The sequence below is a fragment of the Aquarana catesbeiana genome, linkage group LG01 (assembly GCF_042186555.1).
Source record: "Aquarana catesbeiana isolate 2022-GZ linkage group LG01, ASM4218655v1, whole genome shotgun sequence".
Classification (NCBI taxonomy): domain Eukaryota; kingdom Metazoa; phylum Chordata; class Amphibia; order Anura; family Ranidae; genus Aquarana; species Aquarana catesbeiana.
Window position 1 is genome coordinate 977,936,072 of NC_133324.1, and position 15,292 is coordinate 977,951,363.

General features: G+C 41.3%; 1 pseudogene; it reads right to left on the reverse strand.

Moving 5' to 3' along the window:
* Positions 1-214: 214 nt before the first annotated feature.
* Positions 215-15,292, reverse strand: part of LOC141128966 (cytosolic phospholipase A2 gamma-like) — a 47,269-nt pseudogene continuing 32,191 nt past the window's right edge.

Sequence of the window (15,292 nt, forward strand, 5' to 3'; positions counted from 1 at the left end):
TTTTAGAAGTTATTTCAAAACCCTTTCGGTTTAACCAAAACGCACCCACAGCCAAACATTACTATTAAAGCACAAACCTTTAATATACATTCCTATCCTATGTACAGAAAGAAGACAAACATGGTATTTTAACAAAGTAACAATTTTATTTCCAGATACAATACGTGATTTTGTAATATTGAAATACATTTAGATAAACAATGGAACCCCTTACCAAAAGACCCTTGCCAGGAAAATAGGTGGATATGCCTGATAACCCCCAATCACCAGTGTCAGAACCCAAGATGTCCATCTTACAATTGCATACAGAAAAAGTATATCTAGTGGTACTTGGTCACATTCAAACATTCATTTATACAACTTTGCTGAATTATTTAGGATGTATATGTTCAAAATCCTCAGGATTCCACTGACAAAATTTCTTTGAAAACAACTTTTCAGTTTGTCTTAATGGTCCTCTAAAGATTTTATGCAAAGTTGCAGACATTGCCCGTTATGTCTAGGACATCTCCCTCTTGTTACTCCTGGAAACACATTGTTGTATTTGGACTTGGATCTCCCCCATGTTGCTCTCCACATTTTTCTTTGCTATGTCCAGCAATTCATTCATCATAGAGGTGTCATAGGAAGGAACATGTGCAGCATACTTCTTGCTTAGTCTGTATAGGTTTAAAGCCTCTGAAAGAAATGTGCATCAGATTGTGTAATGAAATAAAGAATGGAAATATCAATGAGATTTTTATATAACAACTTCTCCGGTATGATAATGCATTTCAGGAGTGTGTCCCCCTTCATCAAGGCTTGATAAAGGGGGGTGCACACCCAAAACACGTTGTTACTGATAAGACACCAAGCTGTTCTGCGTCATCTGGCAGCTCTGCCTTTGTTCTCCTAGTAGCCATTGGCTTCCATTCAATATGAGCAAAGCTGATCCATCAAGTCCATCCCAAGTGGAGAGTGTGATCCTCTCAATCTTTATCCTGTCCTACATCTCCTGCCTGTGCAAATTGGTGGCCACTCTGCACTCCATTATCCTGCACTGACAGGTGTGGGGGCATGGGCTGCTCTATCCTGGATCATTGCCGATTGTGTATAAGTTGGCATTCCATGTACCAGAGGACTTCTTTACTCCATGGTCTCCAGATATCGCTGATATGCCCCTTATACAAGGATGGACAAAACACCCCCCTGTTCAGTTCACAGCAGAACTACCGTACAGGGGAAATGTTCTAACCTGAACAGCGAACCCCATTGACGTCTATGGGAGCCAAACAGGAAAAATCAAATATGCATGTAATTGGCCATAAAAGGGGTATGGGGATCCAGGTACTGCCCTGGGACCCCCATACCCCTTTGGGTTTTTTTTTTTTTTATTATTTTTTTCAGGAGCAGTGATTTTGATGCTTAACGTGCAACAATAAAAACAAAAAAAAATTAAATAGTGCCTGGGGGGTCCACTAAATGTGCCTATAAAGTGGCGCAACTGTAGCATACATAAAACATGCCGCAGCAAAATATATAATTTTTTTTTTTTTTTTAAGAAAGGGAATTAGGACAAACAGTCAAATCCCATTTAAAAATGACTCGCAGTTACAATTGCCCACACCCGGCTATTAAAGTATATTAAAAAAAAAAAAAAAAAAGTAGGGTTCCCCTAGATGTACCCGATACCGATTAACACGGGGGGCAGAATCTGGGCCCCCCCCCCCTTGTTGTGCTGACAGCCCAATACAAAGACTTTTGCTGGTTGAGATGTAAACATCAATAGGAGGCGTCACCCATCAGAGTAGGGCAAGTACAGATCTACAAGTAAGGGGGTGGAGGTTACATTTTCTGCTAGTCTGATTGGAGATGTCACTGCCCCACCTCACTGCCTCATCCAATCAGAGAATGTTTTGCAAGAATGCCAAAGAGATCTCTAAATGATGAATGTGCCGAGTGGCCAATCTTAATTTCATGATGCAACAGGGCAGCCTCTCGGCATGGGACAAAGGAGCTAGCAGTGATCATAGTAGTAGCCAGTGGTGGCTGGTGCTCAATCTTTGGGGGGAAAAGACACAGCCAGACACAGATCACCCCCCCCTCCCAACGCTTGCCGCTTACCCCATCCAGGTCGCAGCTCCCCCACATCTCTTCCCGAGTCCAATCAGGACTTATGACCCCCGTCCAATTGGGTCTCGGGATCCACTCTTATTGGCCGGATGGAGAAACGGGAAGAAATCTGAATATCGCCACACTTTGAGGCTCTTTACAGCCTTACACGCAAGTGGGGGCAATTGGAGCTGGTGAGTGAGTCTTTCATTGGGAGTGGGCTCACAGAACACCCGGGTGTGGTGGAAGGTTTTGAGAGAAGATTCTACACATGGTGTTTTGAGGACCCTTTGGCATGATTTTTGAACTGTTGTCACTTTCACAGGATCACAATTGCCATATACGTCCCAGTATATCCAATAACTGTACATGTATATTTTCTGATACATATATAGCATTGGCACTGAGGTATAACTCGTAAATATGTGCACTTGATGTTCACCATATTTTTATATATTTGTGTTTTTTGTTATGATTAGTAGAGTAATTAATCACTGTAAGGGTGCAATTTTCTAGGAAGCGCCACTTTATTTTTCACGTGTGATTCACTTACACTAGACATGTTTTAGATAAAAATATGATATAGTAGTGGTGTCTACTACAGTGATTTCCAGCTTCTAAAGCAATCCCATGGGTATGGCATATACAGAATTGCATTGGTCTAAGCTGGAACTATGCAAGAATATCCATACCTGGAATGCAGCCTATAGCATCCACCAAGCTCATAATACAGAGACAACTCCATGAATACACAAGTCTTATTACAGGACTTTCCTCTGTAAACTCACCTCCACAAGTCTGGGTGTTGAACAGAGGAAAGTGTATCACATCGGGCGTCTCATATCCATCTCCTTCAAAGACGTAGCAGCTTTTAGTTGGAGGGTACTCATAATGTTCTTTGGTATTTACTGGAAAGGGAATCCGGTGATCCTCACAGTAATCAGCTGTTCTTTTCAAAGTCTAAAGAAAAAAAAACCCACGACATTAAAATGAACCCATTGTACTCAAATGATGGAACAAGCCTAGGTTCAGGTAATCAAAATTCAGTGAACCCCATTGAACTCTTTTGGGAGGCTATGCTCTACAGCCGTGGCCAAACAACTTTTGGGATTGACAATCAAATTTTCAAAGTTTGCTGCCTCAGTTTTTATGATGGCAATTTGCAATCTCCAGAATGTTCTAAAGAGCAATCAGATAAATTACAATTAATTGCAAAGTTCCTCTATGAAAATGAACTAAACACTTCAACTGCATTTGTGAAGAAGGGCCGTCTTTAATATTGATTGGACCTTGGACAAACATTTTCTTGAGCCCCCCTCCATGCAATTTCTCTCCACCTGCTCTGAGACATACAATAAATAGCAGTTAGACTCAGTTTACTGAATCAGATCAGGCAGCAATTGCGATTGGTTGCCAGACGTTACAGAGTATCATTACCGCTCACTGACTGGCTGCTAGAGGTTACAGCACACATTATGGCCCACTGATTTTTTGCTAGAGGTTACAGCACATAACTTCTGCTTGTTGATTGGTTGCTAGAGATTACTGTACATCAATACTGCTCACTGATTGGTTGCTGCATATCCTTACCACTCAATGATTGGTTGCAAGAGGCTAGTGCACATCATTACTGCTCACTGATTGGTTACTAAAGTGTATAGCACATGTCCTCACTGCCTGCACACCATGGACTGGGGAGGCGAGGGCACCCATCAATAGGTAAAAAACTCCTAGGATCAATGGCAATGCTGGGGTAGGGGGGCTATCAGTGGCAATGCTGGGGGGTTGATGGGATCAGTGGTGGGGGTGGGATTAGCTAGGAGGCAGAACACTGTGGCAAATTCTGAATAATGTAAACAAAGCTGGAAATCTTTGGCAAGTATATAGTGAGCGATTCTACACTGACCACCAATGTAATGGGAAATTTACACTGACCACCATGTAATAGGGGATTATATGCCATCCACAATATAAAGAGGTATTTCTACACTGACACCAATGCAATAGGAGCATTTACACCAACCACCAATGTAAGGAGGGATATACAATGACCTTCATGTATGGTGACACTTCTGCACTGACCACTAAGGTTGGGGGGGGGGGGGGGGGCTTTACACTGACCACTAGTGTAAGGGCAATTCTGCACTTACCAATGTAAATTAAATTTAAATTGAGCACCAATGTAATTTACACTGACAACCAATGTAATGGGGGATTTTACATCAACAACCCATAAAGGGGATTTCTACACTGGCCATCAATGTAATGGGGGGAATTTAAACTCACCACCAATTTAAAGGGGCTTCTACATGGACTAATGTAAAGGACTATTTACAAAAAAAAAAAAAAATAAAAATATAATACTGACCACAAATGCAAGTTTGGATTTTTTTTACCGATTAACAATATGAAGAGGAGTTTCTACAGTGACCACCAATGTAATGGGGATTTACACTGACCAAGAGCATTCACAGTAACCAAAGTAAGGAGGGATTTACACTGACCACCAATTTAAGAAGGACCTTCACACTGGCCACTAGTGTGAATGAAAGGATTGCATAGTGTGTTGGGAATCCATGATGCTTTCCTGATACCACAGAAATGTGCTGCCCTTTAGCAGATACACAGCAGTTCCATTAATTAATGATGCCTTCACACATCGGCTGAGATGTGTATTCACATGCAAACATTCCCAAAAAAAAAAAAAAAAAAAAAAAAAAAAAAAAAAAAAAGGGGAAGGTTCAACACCAAATGACAATTCTCAAACAAATAAAACTGGAGAATGGCAAGTTGCATCGATTGACCATAAAGTGTGGTTACCTCGAATGGATCTCCAAGACTGAAGTCAAAAGATAAAATCAGATCTACTTTGCGATGGAGGCAACACTAACGGGTACGGAGTATTAATTTCCAAACCGGCATCAACCAGATGGATGCGCTCTTTATTAAGGAGGTCGCTGTTTTTTGGGATTTTATCTGGAATATAAAATCAATAAAATTACACACAAAAAAAAAAAAAAAAAAAAAAAAAAAAAAAAAAACACCCCACACACCTTCAAATATTTTCAGAAAATTCTCAGTTGCCCGGCCTCCAGAATAAAACAGGTAAAACTGTATACTTAACTCTCACACAAACCTTGTAAAAGTCAGTTGCAAGTTTTTCCAAAATGTACGAGTTTTATTTAAGTGTGAAACAAGTTAATGCAGAAGAGGAGTCCATGTATAATAAAACCTTTGTTGTGTGAATAGGACAAAAAAAAAAAAAAAATTGGCACAATTAGGATGAAAAATTCCCTCACTTCCTCTATTATGTGTGGTTCTTGTATCAGCGCCATCTAGTTCTCACAATACATTTTGGTTTGCTGACCGAGATATTTCTTGGGGGGGGGAAAACAAAAAAAACAAAAAAAAAACCAAAAAAAAAGCATTATGGCCACTAGGTGGTGCTGACAATATAGGACCACCACAGAGCAGCAAGAAAGAAAAAAAAATTCAGATTGAAAGAATTTCAAAAAAATTTTTTTTTTTTTTTTTCCCAGGTTTTAAATAGTATAGTAAAATTCAAAATAACTTAAATTATAGGTATTGGAATGTCCTTTCAAATTTGTCTGTTTGTGAACGTAATGAATACAAATTTATCTGAAGTTACACATTATTCAAATTAACGAAATGCTGCATCTAAACAAAGGGAACAAATACTAAAAAGGATTATTATTTATTATTATTATTATTATTATTATTATTAATTAGAACATTACATTAGTTTAGATAGGGCATTTGTTATTTCAGATAAATTCATATTCGTTAAGTTAGGAATTATCTGAAGTTACAAATTATCCGAAATAACGAATGCCGCATCTAAACAAAGGAAACAAATACTAAAGGTTTTATTAATTGTTAGAACGTTACGTTCCATTAGTTTTGATGCAGCATTTGTTATTTCAGATAATTCATATCTAAATAGAACGCAACGTTCTAATAATAAAACCTTAGTATTCATTTGTTCCCTTTGTTTAGATGCAGCATTCGTTATTTCGGATAATTTGTATTCATTACGTTCAGACAAAATTTGAAAAGAAATTCCAAAACCTATAAATTAGTCATTTCAGATTTTTGAATTTTCAGATTTTTAAATTCTTTTGAATGTTCAGGTTAAGATTCTAAATTTCCCAACTAAAAGCATTTCATGTGTCCAATTTTAATCCTGTGTATGTGAAGGTTTGTCATATCGGCACAGTGGTGAAGTGGGCGGCACTCTTGCCTATCAGTAAAAAGAGTCGCTGGTTTGAATCCCAACCACAACACTACCTGCTACTACTTGGAGTTTGCATGTTCTCCCTGTGCCTTTGTGGGTTTCCTCCAGGTACTCCGGTTTCCTCCCAAACTCCAAAGACATGCTGGTAGGTAAATCGGCTTCTGTCTAAAATTGGCCCTAGTATATGAATGTGAGTTAGGGACCTTAGATTGTAAGCTCCTTGAGGGTAGGGACTGATGTGAATGTACAATGTATATGTAAAGTGCAAGAATAATAATCACAGAGTGAAGCTTTTATAAATAGACCCTTTAGTCTTAAGAAATCTTAAGAATATTTTTATGTAACTGCTTGTTTGTACACACACATTTCTACACCTGCCAAGATGATCTTAGCCTGGCCAATCAAGATGGCTGAAAATCCAGATCCCATTAGAAGCCGGTCAATAAGATCAGCAGCCAGTGTGGGAGCTCCTGGATGCCACATCTTTGGAGTGGAAATTATAGGTCAGATTTTTGTCTCGACTTTGGCTCCCAGTTTTAAAGCTGCCTTGTACCCAGAGAAGCTACTTGCTTGAGGGAATATTCATTTCATACATCCTTGGCTGGGTGCCTCTTGGGTAGGACGACTTTTACTGGGAGTTGCATTTTTTTCTGTTCACCGTAATTTTTTGGAAATTTTTCCTTGTTCTTAGCAATAGGCTTTTTTTCCCTGCAGCCTCCAACACGTATTTATGAACCTTCTACCATGTGAACAAGTTATCCACATGCTCAGGTAGGGTTTGACATTATGGTAATTAAGAAGAGCATGGCAAAGGGTACACTTTTCATGAGCATGGCCCATTTTATTGTTGCTGCCCAGCACGCTCCAGGTCACTCTACAAAGTCTTGAAGAGCATCTTCATGTCATGGTATGAGGAGGACAACGGCTCTTCCAGCCCCCATAGCTCCTGCCATAGATATAGTTCTCATGAGCAGAGATACTCCTCCCCTGAGCACTCATTGCAACCAAGAGGCAAGAAATGCTGGGCCTGCAGTGCTGATCCTTTACCAGATAAGCTCATGTAAACCGCTTCCAGAACCTCTTTAGGGACAGACTGAGCGTCAACAAATCATGTCCCTCAAAAAAAACAAAAAAACAAGAGTTGCTGTTGGAATACTCTACTCAAAGTTAACACAGCCACTTCAAAACATTCTAGACATAGGTCCAGTGACTAGTTCAGAGCATCTCATGAAACTCCTTTAGCCAAGGAGTTTACAGTCACCTCTCCAAGAGACATTAAAGTTCTACACAGAGGGTTCATTTGACCAAAATGTCCACCCCTACTGAACATTCAGCCCTTCCTGATACAGAGGAGAATCAGTTTGATTCCTTGGAGTTGAAACAGGACTTTTCAGGCTTTGAATTTGATGGCTCAGCCATACATTAAAGCAATGAAGCAGGCCCTGGAATGGAGGAGCCAGAACCCCCACCCACAACATTAAAAACCTACTTTCCATTCTTGAAAAAGCAGTCCTTTCCCTTTGATGGAAAATAAAGATTTCACTGCTAAAGATTAGCAGAAGGGGGGATAAGAAGTCAACTGAGTAATTGTTTGCAGAAATTGTATCCTGTAGCAGAAGAGGTTTCCTCCCTGGATAACACCATAGTAGTGGATGGGGTGGTCATTAGACTGACTAGAAATGTTACACTCCTGATGTAGGATTTAATGTTCTTTCAAGCTGTCCTGGATAGGAGGATTGAGGTAAATCTATGAATGTCATACCAGGCACCTGTAAATCAACTAATCCTTTGACTTTGGTAGCCAGTGCGATGAAGGTATGAACACAGAATTTGCCATCTCCCAGGATCTTCCCAAGTATCAGGTCACTCATGCCTTAGACGAGTACAAGTTATGGTGTACTTCAAGCAAGGAGATGATAGACGGCTTTCAGTCAGCTTCCAGAGTGGTGCTACATTCAGTGATGAATAAAAGGGCATTATGGCTTAGGCCTTGGTTGGCAGACAAATCCTTAAAACAAAGTTGCTGTGAATTGCCTTTTGATGGCAAGTTTCCCTTTGACCAGAAGTTGGATGTGGAAATCTCCAGGGTGATAGAGGAAGTCAGCCCAACTTCCACAGGACAAAAAGGTCAAGGCACCAGGCGGTTTGCCTGACAGAAGCTCCCAGTGTCGATTGAGACGGGGCCTTTTTTGGCAAAATAGATATCAAATAAGTGTGGAATGACACAGGCTATCCTTTTAAAAGACTCAGAGGCAAAGGTTGACCACAGTTCCATCAGACTCCCTGAAGTCTTTTGGATGGGTGGATACCCCGAAGGAGCGCAGTAGGAGCCAGGTTGACCAAACTTGCAAATGGTATGAGCGACCAGTTGTCAGGATCTGTGGGTACTTTCCACCCATTTCTTGGTGTCCCTCCAGAACAGAGCATGCATTAAACCCTAACCAGGATATCTTTTCAATGTTCTGTGTTTGTAAAAGTTCCAGTGCCCTGTTTGTACAGGTTTACAGGATTTTACTGTTTTATACAGAATAAAGACAAGAGACTGAAGGCCTGTGGCAGACCTAAAGAAATTCAATTGTTTCTTTCAGGTAGAAAAGTGTAAGATTAACATACAAATCATTCAAGAGATCCAGCCAGGTGATTGAATAGTTTTGGTGGATCTAGAAGACCCCCTACCTCCACATTCATATCCCTTGTCTCATTCCAGATGTTTCTCTGGTTTGCTGGGGAGAAGAGCATTTTCAGTTTGTTCACCTTTCAGGCTCTACATTTCACCCAGAGCCTTTACAAAAAAAGTAATATGCCAAAGAAAGCAGTGCTAGTTACAATATTAACAAAAAAGTGAAATACATCTATGCAGAAATAAATTGGTATAAAAACGTTGGAAAAAAAAAAAAAAAAAAAAAAAAAAGAGAAGTTTAATATAGAAAGAAGTGTCCATAAGAGCAAACATAGGTGAGCTGACCAAATATGAGTAAAAGCACCTTGATCACTGACTGCTGCATAAAAACTTCCAATCCATTGTGTAAATAAGATCCACCACCATGTGAAGTATTTAAATATAACTTAACGGAACAACTGGACCATTAAATTAGAAAAAAAAAGGTCATAAGCATCTTGAATAACTGGAACAGAAGCAATTCCATAAACCAGGTCAGCAGCTCCCAGCATCAAGGTCACCAGTGAGAAAGTACCATACAAACCTTGCATAGTGAAGTATTGTAATGTCCTTGAATAAATGGACTAAGTTCAGCTTCAATGTACTGTAGCAATAAAACAAGATCAACCCATACATCCAGATCAAATCCTTTAGCAGGCTGGTGGTTTAAATATAAATAGCAAGATGCTGAGTCCGGCCAACTAGAAGCACAGACCCCCGCCATCATGTAATGTCACAGACAGGCCACACCCTAACTTTTTTTTGTAAAAGAAGGTGCCAATTGCAGTTCTGGCCCCACTCAGGGAACAGGGCCTTCAGATTCATAACTACTTGAATGACATCCAGTTGTTGGCACAGAAGCAAGACCAACTATTAGTTAAAAATGGAAATTCTTCTGGCAAACCTGAGGAGCTTTGGCTGGACAGTTAAGGCCAAACCTGCAGATGACCCATCTAGGGGCTTAGATCGACATCCAGGTGGCTACATTTTCAACAGAAGTTACCAGTAATCAAGGAGAGATTCCAGGGGGGTGAGGTCTTCATTGGGAAGGAGTCTCCTGGGGACAGTGTCATTGTATATTCTGATACTACCCTGGGGCCAAAACTCAGCTTATCAGAAACTCCTCACAGTTGCACAAAAGTCTCTGTTGTGGAGTATGGCAGGTGACCCTCACTCAGTCCTGTCTGCTAGGGCCATAACCCTGGACTATTGTTACTACTGATGCCAGTGCTGTATGCATGTATACACACACACACACACACACACACACACTTTTATGTGTGTATATATACATAGTGCATTCTCACATAAGTCCCTGTCCTCAGGGAGCTTACAATCTAAGGTCCCTAACTCACATTCATACATTAGGACCCATTTAGATAGTAGTCTATTAATCTATCGCCATGTCTTTGGAATGTGGGAGGAAACCGAAGTACCTGGGAGGAAAGCCACGCAGGCACAGGGAGAACATGCAAACTCCAGGTAGGTAGGGTTGTGGTTGGGATACAAACTAGCGACCCTAGGGCTGCTAGGCAGAAGTGCTAACCTCTTCGCCACTGTGTTGCCCAGGTTGGGATGCCTCCTATGATCATCTCAAAGTGCAAGGCAAGAATAGTTGGTGCCCATTTTGTAGAAGTCCGAGCATCATTTATGGCACCATCTGCATTGTTGCCTCATATTGGGTCACCCAGTGACAACTTATGGACAATAGAGCAGCAGTGTCATACATTCAGAGGCAAAGGGGGACCCACAGTGGAGCCCTACTCAGGGAGGTAGAACCTAGCTCTGGCCAAATTTCCAGGATTAAAAGAGAAGTACATTTCAAAAAAACAGTGAGACAGACCGTCTTTCGAGATCCCAGTGAGTGGTTCCTTCATCAAGTAGCCTTTATTCAAATCACCTGAACTTAGGACCTTCCACAAATGGACCAGTTTGAACCCAAAACCACCCCCAAAGTCCCAAGGTTCCCCTCTTGGTATCCTTAACCACTAGAAGTAGATGCTCTCAACTCACTCTTGGCCTTGTTACCTGGCATTCACTCCTCTCCCCCCCACTGCCATTAACCTTGAAGTTCCTGGTTGGCTGTCAGGATAGAGGCTTACAGTGATAGCAATCTTGTCCTTAAAACACTTCCCGATTTAGAGAACATGTTTTTTTTTTTTTACAATGTCACACATATGCTCACCTTTGCATTTGTAGAGGAAATTGTTTGTAGTTCCCCATTCCCATGTGGCAAAACAAAATACAATGTTCTTCATCACTTTAGCATTATCATAGACACCTAAAGAGAAAAACATTTTCATGAAGCAACCCGTGACAGTTGCGAGGACAGACAAGAAAGAGCGATACCAAATTTAACACACCTGCAACCTTGTAACACCAATGAGTCACATGACACCAGGGAGGGAAAGTGGCTAATTGGGCCCAATTTGGACATTTTCATTTAGGGGTGTACTAACTTTTGTTGCCAGTGGTTTAGACATTAATGGATGTGTGTCGAGTTATTTTGAGGGGACAGCAAATTGAGGCTGGATTCGCACCTATGCATTTTTAGTGCTTTTTGAAGATTTACACTACAGTCCATGTAACATGGTTTCCTATGGAACAGGTTCTGTAGTGCAAAATGCAAAACACTAAAAATGCATAGGTGTGAATCCAGCCTTACACGGTTATACAAGCTGTACATTCACATTGTAGTAAATTGTCATTTCTTCAGTGTTGTCACATGAAACGATGGAATAAAATATTTAGATAAATGTGAGGGATGTACTTGCTTGTGAGATTATGAGAGATTACATACAGTAGATACTGTAGGTTGTGGTTGGAGATCAATCTGATCCATGGCATTATGTTGGATGTATACACCTAAACCAGATAATTAAGGAATCTGCTGTGTTATTTCTGGATAGAACAAGATAACATTATCACCTCATCTTATAAATTGGATTGCCTGCATTACATACCTCCTATAACACCGAACCAGGATTTTTTTGGAATCACTATGATAAAGTAAAACAAGATTTCATCAATATCACCCCAAAACATAATAATATGTACAGAAGAACAATCAGACATTTTCCTGCAGAATTGTATTTCTCAAATAATGAAACATTTATCAAAGGTCACATGAAGATTGATGGGGGCGTGGTCTGGCCATGAATGTAAATGACCACTAAACATGGAGCTCTGCCCAGGATCATCTCTCTCCAGCAACCTGAGCTGTGATAGACCCCTCACAGCAGCATTGTAAATAAAAAAAAAAAAAAAATTATATATATCTCAATATCAAAACCGCCCAACACAACCCTGTACAACCCAATAGGTTGATTGATTTCTTTCCTGACTTTGGAAGAGAGGAAGCACAAGATGGTGGGGAGGACAACATGGAGCATACCCTCTATCCTGTGGACAATATCCCTCACCTGCACTTGCCAGCTCCAGTATAGACCCACAAAGAGGAGCCCCAGATTTCACATAAGAGACCTGCAACCTCCTACAGCATCTTCTTGCCAAGGCTCACTAATGCCTCACACTTTGTCAAAAGTATTGGGACACCCCTCTAAATGATTTGAGTCGGATGTTTTAATCACCTCCATGGCCACAGGTGTATAAAATCAAGCACCTAGGCATGCAGATGGCTTCTACAAAGATTTGTGAAATAGGTCGCTCTCGGGAGCTCAGTGAATTCAAGAGTAGAACCGTGATAGGTTGTCACTTTGCGAAAAGTCTATCCATGAAGTGTCCCAACTGCTAACTATTCAACAGTCAACTGTTAGTGGTATTATAAACAAACTGGAAGCAGTTGGGAACAGCAGCAATGAAGTGGTAGGCCACGTAAAAATGATAGAGCGGGGTCAGCACATGCTGAAGTACACAGTGCACAGAAGTGGCCAACTGTCTGCAGAGTCAATAGCTACAGACCTCCAAACTTTGTGTGACCTTCAGATTAGCACAACAGTGCAGAGAGCTTCATGGAATGGGTTTCCATGGCCGAGCAACTACATCCAAGCCTTACATCACCAAGTGCAAAGCGTTGGATGCAGTGGTGCAAAGCACACCGCCACTGGACTCTAGAGCAGTGGAGACGTGTTCTGGCGTGATGAATTATGCTCCTCTGTCTGGCAATCCAATGGACATGTCTGGGTTTAGCGGTTGTTAAGAGGATGGTACTTGCCTGACTACATTGTACCAAGTGTAAACGGTGTGTGGTTGTCTTTCAGGGGTTGGGCTTGGCCCCTTAGTTCCAGTGAAAGGAACTCATAAGGCATCATACCAAGAGATTTTGAACAATTTCATTCTCCCAACTTTGTGGGAACAGTTTGGGGATGGTCCCTTCCTGTTCCATCATGACTGTGCACAAAGCAAGGTCCATAAAGACATGGATGAGCGAGTATGGGATGGAGGAACTTGACTGGCCTGCACAGAGTCCTAACCTCAGCCTGATCAAACAACTCTGGGATGAATTGGAGCGGAGACCATGAGCCAGGCCTTCCTCGCCAAACATCAGCACCTGACCTCACAAAATGCTCTTCTGGAAGAAGGGTCAAACATTCCCATAGACACTCCTAAACCTTGTGGACAGCCTTCCCAGAAGAGTTGAAGCTGTTATAGCTGCAAAGGGTGGGCCAACATGTACTACAATGAATGCCAGTTAATGCAGATTACCATTTAGTTTGTCATCATATGTTATATATCTAGCAAAGAGAGTTACCACCGTTTCACCAAACACTTTAGCGGCACACTGCATTTTTTATCCTAAGGGGGGGGGGGCACTGGACTGATGTAGAAAGGGAACTGAACTGTAAGGGGGTTTCTGCTCAAAGCCCACCCACCTACACCAGAAGACCCAGCATTCCCCCTTAAGTCATGGTTCCCCTTACATCAGAGTCCACAGAGCACTACTTACATCCGAGTCCCCCTTACCTTAGTGTATGCACTTACTAGGAGGCAGGATTGAGAAAGGGGGGGGGGGGGGGGTCTATGCACTTAATGGTTGTGGTACTTAGTTGGAGAGCATAGGTGTGTGCAACCTGGGCAGCAGAGGGAATCAGCACTACACTGGGGGATTGGGGTGTGCCCAGGGACACCAGAGTTTAGGGGCCACAGTCTGGTCTGAATAATAATATGTCCAGGTTTAAAAACCCGGACTGTCCTGATGAATCCTGGACAGGTGGCAACCCTACTAGCAATGTAAATGTTGACCAAGCATAGTTTAAAACCAAGTTGTTCAAGATTGACAAAAGCAAACATCAAGTAAAATTTTATTTGATGGGACACATTTCCTCCAACACCAAAGATGGGGCATATTTCCCCCCCACCGGCCCTTTGCGTACAAAGTTAAGACCCTTGACCTGAATTCACTGGGCTGATTGTGGCCTCTTCAGTATCAAGAAAAATCCCATAACGAGGGGAAACCGGGGGCATTAAAACAGAACTTTTAAGATGCTAAAGATTCCACTGAAGAGGCAGAAATATCCTCCTTGTTAAATAAAGGGGAGGAGAACAATTTGGAAGTCACGTCAATCAGGCACAGATCTGTAAGGCTGAGATCGTCTCCTCCTTCCCATTTGATTTCCACGTTTTTCTACATTTTTACAAGGATGATATCTGTGCTTGATTGACTTCCAAATTCTCCAGATCTCAATCAAATTGAGTCTGAATTATGGAGGCCCCACCTAGCAACACACGGGACTTAAAAAAGGAACTGCTGCTGATGGATTGGGGCCAGATACAATAGCAAACCTTCAGAGATCTGGTGGAGTCCATACCTGGATGAGTTATGGTGGGTGGTCATAATGTTAATTATTAGCTTATCAGTGTATGGAAGAAGATGAAGTCTCCTTACCTTTTTTTATACCAGTAGTAACCCAACTGCAGGTTCCTGGATTAAATGAATGGAAACAAAATCAGTGTAAGCTGTGCATATAACACCAACACCAAGAATAAGAGGTATTTGTGTGCGACAGGTCAAGGTGTGCTAAAAAAAAAAAAAAAAAAAAAACCCCCACACACAAACAAACCCCACACAACCACTTACTTTTGAAGATTCTCACACATCTATCTTTTACTGTTAGAAAGAAGAGGTAAGAGGTCAGGGAACAGCATTAGTAGCAAACATCCAGATCTACACACAACTTCTCCTGTATATGTAGGTGAATGGAGGAAGAGATCAGAGGAGGAGATCCCGTGGGAGGAAATGAGGTATGAATGAAGTAGGAGTCAGACCGGCCATACACTAAGGGAATTTTGTTCAAAAGGTTTCATTTTAAGAAAGTTCCATCATCGTT